Here is a 6303-nt window from a genome sequence, read left to right on the forward strand (position 1 = left end):
GCGGAAATCAATTACCATCCTATAACCTGTAATAATTCTTTGAGGAATCAATTCATCTTTATCATTAGGGACAACAGTAATACCTCCCTTCTTAGGGACACAATGGACATGACTTACCCACTGACTATCAGCAACGGGATAAATTATACCTGCCTCCAGAAGCTTGAGTATTTCCTTCCTTACCGCTTCTTTCATTTTAGGATTCAAACGTCGTTGAGGATCACATACTGGTTTAGCATCCGCTTCCAAATTTATTTTATGCTGACATAGAGTGGGACTAATGCCCTTAAGATCATCAAGAGTATATCCAATAACGGCACGGTGCTTCTTCAGAGTTTTCAATAATCTTTCTTCTTCATGCTCTGAAAGGTTAGCACTAATAATAACAGGATATATTTTCTTTTCATCAAGATAAGCATACTTAAGATTATCAGGCAACGGTTTAAGCTCAAAAACGGGATCACCCTTGGGTGGAGGAGGATCCCCTAGGATTTCAACAGGCAAATTGTGTTTCAGAATAGGTTCCTGTTTAAAGAATATTTCATCTATTTCCTTTCTTTCATTCATAAACATATCATTTTCATGGTCTAGCAAATAGTGTTATAAAGGATCACTAGGAGGTACAGCAATAGAAGCAAGACCAATAATTTCATCCTTACTAGGCAATTCTTCCTCACGATGTTGTTTACTGAATTTAGAGAAATTAAACTCATGAACCATATCATCCAAGCCAACAGTAACAACATTCTTTTTGCAGTCTATCATAGCATTAACAGTATTCAAGAAGGGTCTACCAAAAATAATGGGACAAAAGCTATCTTGTGGAGAACCAAGAATAAAAAAGTCAGCGGGATATTTGGTTTTCCCACACAAGACTTCAACATCTCTAACAATTCCCATTGCAGATATAGTATCTCTATTGGCAAGTTTAATTGTAACATCAATATCTTCTAACTCAGCAGGTGCGATATCATGCATAATTTCTTTATATAAGTCAATGGGTATAACACTAGCACTAGCACCCATATCACATAAGCCATGATAACAGTGATCTCCTATTTTAACAGAAATAACAGGCACGCCTACCACAGGTCTATGTTTATCTCTATCACAGGGTTTAGCAATTCTAGCAGTTTCACCAGAGAATTCAATGACATGCCCATCAATATTATCAGACAAGAGATCTTTAACAATAGCAATATTAGGTTCTACTTTGACTTTCTCAGGAGGTGTATAAGTTCCAGTGTTGCTTTTACGAACAACAGTTGAAGCTTTAGCATGATCCTTTAGTCCAGCAGGGAAAGGTGGTTTCTCAACATAAGAGGTGGGAACAATAGGATCATTATAAGTGATGGTCTTTTCTTCAACTTTAATAGGTGCAGCTACTTTTACTTCTATGGGAGGATGATATTTAAACCACTTCTCCTTGGGGAGATCAACATAAGTAGCAAAAGATTCACAGAAAGAAGCTACTATCTCAGAGTCAAGTCCATATTTAGTGCTAAACTTACGAAAAATATCGGTATCCATAAAAGATTTAACACAATCAAACTTAGGTGTCATACCTGACTCCTTACCTTCGTCGAGGTCCCAATCTTCAGAGTTGCGTTTAATTCTATCCAATAAATTCCATTTGAATTCAATAGTCTTCATCATAAAAGAGCCAACACAAGAAGTATCGAGCATGGTGCGATTGTTATCAGAAAGCCGAGCATAAAAATTCTGGAGAATTGTCAATTTTGAGAGCTCATGATTGGAGCATGAATATAACATTGATTTAAGCCTCCCCCAAGCTTGAGCGATGCTTTCTCCTTCGCGAGGCCAAAAATTATATATATAATTGCGATCACGATGAACAAGATGCATAGGGTAATACTTTTGATGAAATTCCAATTTCATTCTTTTATAGTTCCATGATCTCGTATCATCACATAGCCTATACCATGTCGATGCGTCTCCCTCCAAAGATAAAGGGAAAGCCTTCTTCTTAACAACATCATCGGGTATACCTGCAAGCTTAAATAATCCACAAATATCATCCAAATAGCATAGATGCTCGTCGAGATGCTTTGTCCCATCTCCCGTAAAAGTATTAGCCAGCAGTTTTTCCATAATACCCGAAGGAAATGCAAAAGGAGTTTCATTTTCAATAGGTTCAGTAGGCTGAGGAGCAACTCTTTGCTCTACTGGACGGGGTGAAGATACCCCGAACAAGCCCCTCAGAGATTCAGTTTCCATAGTAACAAGTGACAGAAAATTTCAGCACAATATATAAATTTTTCCTTACCAAATTCCACCTACCAAAGGCGCTACACTCCCCGGCAACGGCGCCAGAAAAAAGTCTTGATGACCCACAAGTATAGGGGATCTATTGTAGTCCTTTCGATAAGTAAGAGTGTCGAACCCAACGAGGAGCAGAAGGAAATGATAAGCGGTTTTCAGCAAGGTATTCTCTGCAAGTACTGAAATAAGTGGTAACAGATAGTTTTGTGATAAGGTAAATTGTAACGAGCAACAAGTAACAAAAGTAAATAAGATGCAGCAAGGTGGCCCAATCCTTTTTGTAGCAAAGGACAAGCCGGAAAAATTCTTATATAAGGAAAAGAGCTCCCGAGGACACATGGGAATATCGTCAAGCTAGTTTTCATCACGCTCATATGATTCGCGTTCGGTACTTTGATAATTTGATATGTGGGTAGACCGGTGCTTGGGTGCTGTTCTTACTTGAACAAGCATCCCACTTATGATTAACCTCTATTGCAAGCATCCGCAACTACAACAAAAGTATTAAGGTAAACCTAACCATAGCATGAAACATATGGATCCAAATCAGCCCCTTACGAAGCAACGCATAAACTAGGGTTTAAGCTTCTGTCACTCTAGCAACCCATCATCTACTTATTACTTCCCAATGCCTTCCTCTAGGCCCAAATAATGGTGAAGTGTTATGTAGTCGACGTTCACATAACACCACTAGAGGTTAGACAACATACATCTCATCAAAATATCGAACGAATACCAAATTCACATGACTACTAATAGCAAGACTTCTCCCGTGTCCTCGGGAACAAACGTAACTACTCACAAAGCATATTCATGTTCATAATCAGAGGGGTAATAGTATGCATAAAGGATCTGAACATATGATCTTCCACCAAGTAAACCAACTAGCATCAACTACAAGGAGTAATCAACACTACTAGCAACCTACTAGCACCAATCCCGGACTTAGAGACAAGAATTGGATACAAGAGATGAACTAGGGTTTGGAGATGAGATGGTGCTGGTGAAGATGTTGATGGAGATTGCCCTCTCCCGATGAGAGGAGCGTTGGTGATGACGATGGTGATGATTTCCCCCTCCCGGAGGGAAGTGTCCCCGGCAGAACAGCTCTGTCGGAGCCCTAGATTGGTTCCGCCAAGGTTCCGCCTCGTGGCGGCGGAGTCTCGTCCCGAAAGGTTGCTTATGATTTTTTTCTCATCGAAAGACTTCATATAGGAGAAGATGGGCGTCGGAGAGCCACCAGGGGGCCCACGAGGTAGGGGGCGCGCCCAGGGGGAGGGGCGCGCCCCCCACCCTCGTGAGCAGGGTGTGGCCCCCCTGGCCTTCATATTTGGCGACGATTTTTGTTTATTTATTTTAAGATATTCCGTGGAGTTTCAGGACTTTTGGAGTTGCGCAGAATAGGTCTCCAATATTTGCTCCTTTTCCAGCCAGAATTCCAGCTGCCGGCATTCCCCCTCTTCATGGTAAACCTTGTAAAATAAGAGAGAATAGCCATAAGTATTGTGACATAACGTGAAATAACAGCCCATAATGCAACAAATATTAACATAAAAGCATGACGCAAAATGGACGTATCAGTGTGCTGGTGTTTTCCCTTTTTGTTGGGCTTGTTGAGTTGTGCCCTCAGCATTAACCTTGCTACCTTTGTTATGTAGGTGTGTCTGTGTACTTTCACGCCTTGGGCGTACTTGTGGTTGAACTCCTGTAACTTGTATGTGGCTTGGGCGGTTAGCTTTATATATAAAGCGGGGCGAAAGTCTTTTTCGGCAACGTGAGCGTCAGAGGGCCCAGCCAATCTAGCGGGAGTCCAGAGCCTCAGTTTTTATTCTGTTTTTTCTTTTAATATTTCTCATGTATACGAAAAATGTATATAGAACAATGTTAAATATGTGTAGAAAAGATATTTCTCATGAAAACATATTTTTTATCATGTCTTTAAGTTTGTTTAATCAACCATTTGAGAACCATATATTTTTTTAATTGTTAAACATGTCTAAAAATTTGTTCCTGATATATACAGAAAACAACAGTATATTAAGAAGTACTCATCAAATGCAAAAAAAAATGAAAAACAATGCAATCATCTATTTAATTTTTAAAAAATTGTACAGAAAATGTTCCTGATGTATACAAAAAATTTGAACATGTATCAAAATATTGATAACATACTTAAAAAATACTAAACATATATCAAAAAATGTTCCTCATGTATACCAAAAATGTACAATGCGTATGAAAGAAGTAGTCCGCAATGGCATTTTTTCTAAATGTAAATCATATATTTAAAAAAAATTATGCAACTATAAAATAGTTCCTGATGTATACGTGAAATGTACAAATGTGTTGAAGAAAAAAAATAAAAACACAAAAAAATGCTGTGAAAACTGAAGAAACAGGAGAAAAGAAACATTTTGGAAACAAAGAAAAAGGAAGAACCAACGAAAACTGTGATTACCCAAGAGAAAACAAAGGAAAACCACAAACAAGAAAAAACAAGGAGATCTGATGAAAACTAAGAAAGAAACCCAAAATAAAGAGGAGGAAACCAAAAATGTCTGTGATTATCGAGAATGAAACAAACAACCAGTGAAAAATTGAAGTTATAACGAAGAAAAAGAAAAATGGAAGAAAGCCAGTGAAAAACAAAAGGAACAGAAGAAAGAACAAAAGAAAAGGAAAAGAGAAAAAATGGAAGAAATCCTACTACTAGCGTACCCACAGCGAGTGGCAGGAGCGAACTTACACTAATGGTCCGGCCTATGTGGAGGCACCTTCAGCCAGAGGAGCTCCCACGCTCTCGACGCGAGAGATGTTGTGGTCTCGCTATAAGTGAGACATAGCTCTCGCAGTCAACTACCTCCTCCTGCGTGTACTTTGGGCCAGCCCATATTGAGGACTGAATGCCAATTTTTTTCTTTTTCGTTTTGTCTACCTTTTTTCACTTCAGAAATGTTCATGAACCCCAATTTCAAAAAAACTATTGGGATCTCAAAAAAAAAGTTTTCAAAAAGCATGTCCATGATCAAAGAACATGTTCATGGATTTCAACAAGTGTTAATGAATTTGCAAACTGTTATTGGATTTCAATAAATTTTCTTTAATTTAAAAAATATTCGTGATTTCAATAAATATATTACATTTCAGAAAACATTTTTCGAATTTGAAAAAAATGTTCATGATTTTGAAAAAAATCAAGAGTTAGAAAAACTTTCTTACATTTCAAAAAGGGTAATGTATTTTTTAAAAATCTCATTTAAAAAACGTTTGCAAATTTCAAATATATACATGATTTCCAAAAATCTTCAATCTTTGGCAAGTAAAAAAAGGCATCTAGAAATATCCAAAATTTGAAAAAATATTTGCAAATTAAAATATTATTCAAAATTTGACATAAAAAATTAATTTCAAAAAATTTGCATGGATTTCTGAAAATATACATGAATTCGGAAACAGGTAAAAAATATAAAAAGAAAAGAAAAGAGAAAGGAAAGAACGAAAATGAAAAAAGCAGGGAAAGAACGAAAGAAAAATCATAAAAATAAGAGAAAACCCAGTCTTGGAAGGTTTCACAAAATCGGAATGGAGCTAGTTGGGCTGGGCCAAATGTATGTAGCCAGGAGGGGAGGAGGGGGCGTCTATAACAGGCCGCCCTACATGTAGCAGTAAGCGAGACACATGGGCGCGCGGGGATGAGCCTCGGGCAACCTAGGTCCTTGATGGCCTAGGGCCTGAACAAGTTCCAAGCCCGTCTTTAATACCATTGAGCATTTTCCGGAATTCAAAAATATTTTTTCTGAACATTCTCTTGCGGATGGCAAGACCCACCACCTTGCTCCCGGCTAGGTCTCAGAGGGAGCCCACTACTCAAAACAAAAACTAGCTAACTTGAAAGGAGATTTAAGCAACTACAAGTCAATTTCAGCAGTGCTCTTTCAGCTTTGAAGGGCGTATCACAAACTTCGAGGCACATTACTTTGCTAAACACACTTTTGGTCTAGAGTTAGGTTGCCATCTTTG

Source organism: Triticum urartu, chromosome 4A, assembly GCF_056163025.1.
Source record: "Triticum urartu cultivar PI428250 chromosome 4A, HENAU_Tu73, whole genome shotgun sequence".
In the NCBI taxonomy this organism is placed as follows: Eukaryota; Viridiplantae; Streptophyta; class Magnoliopsida; order Poales; family Poaceae; genus Triticum; species Triticum urartu.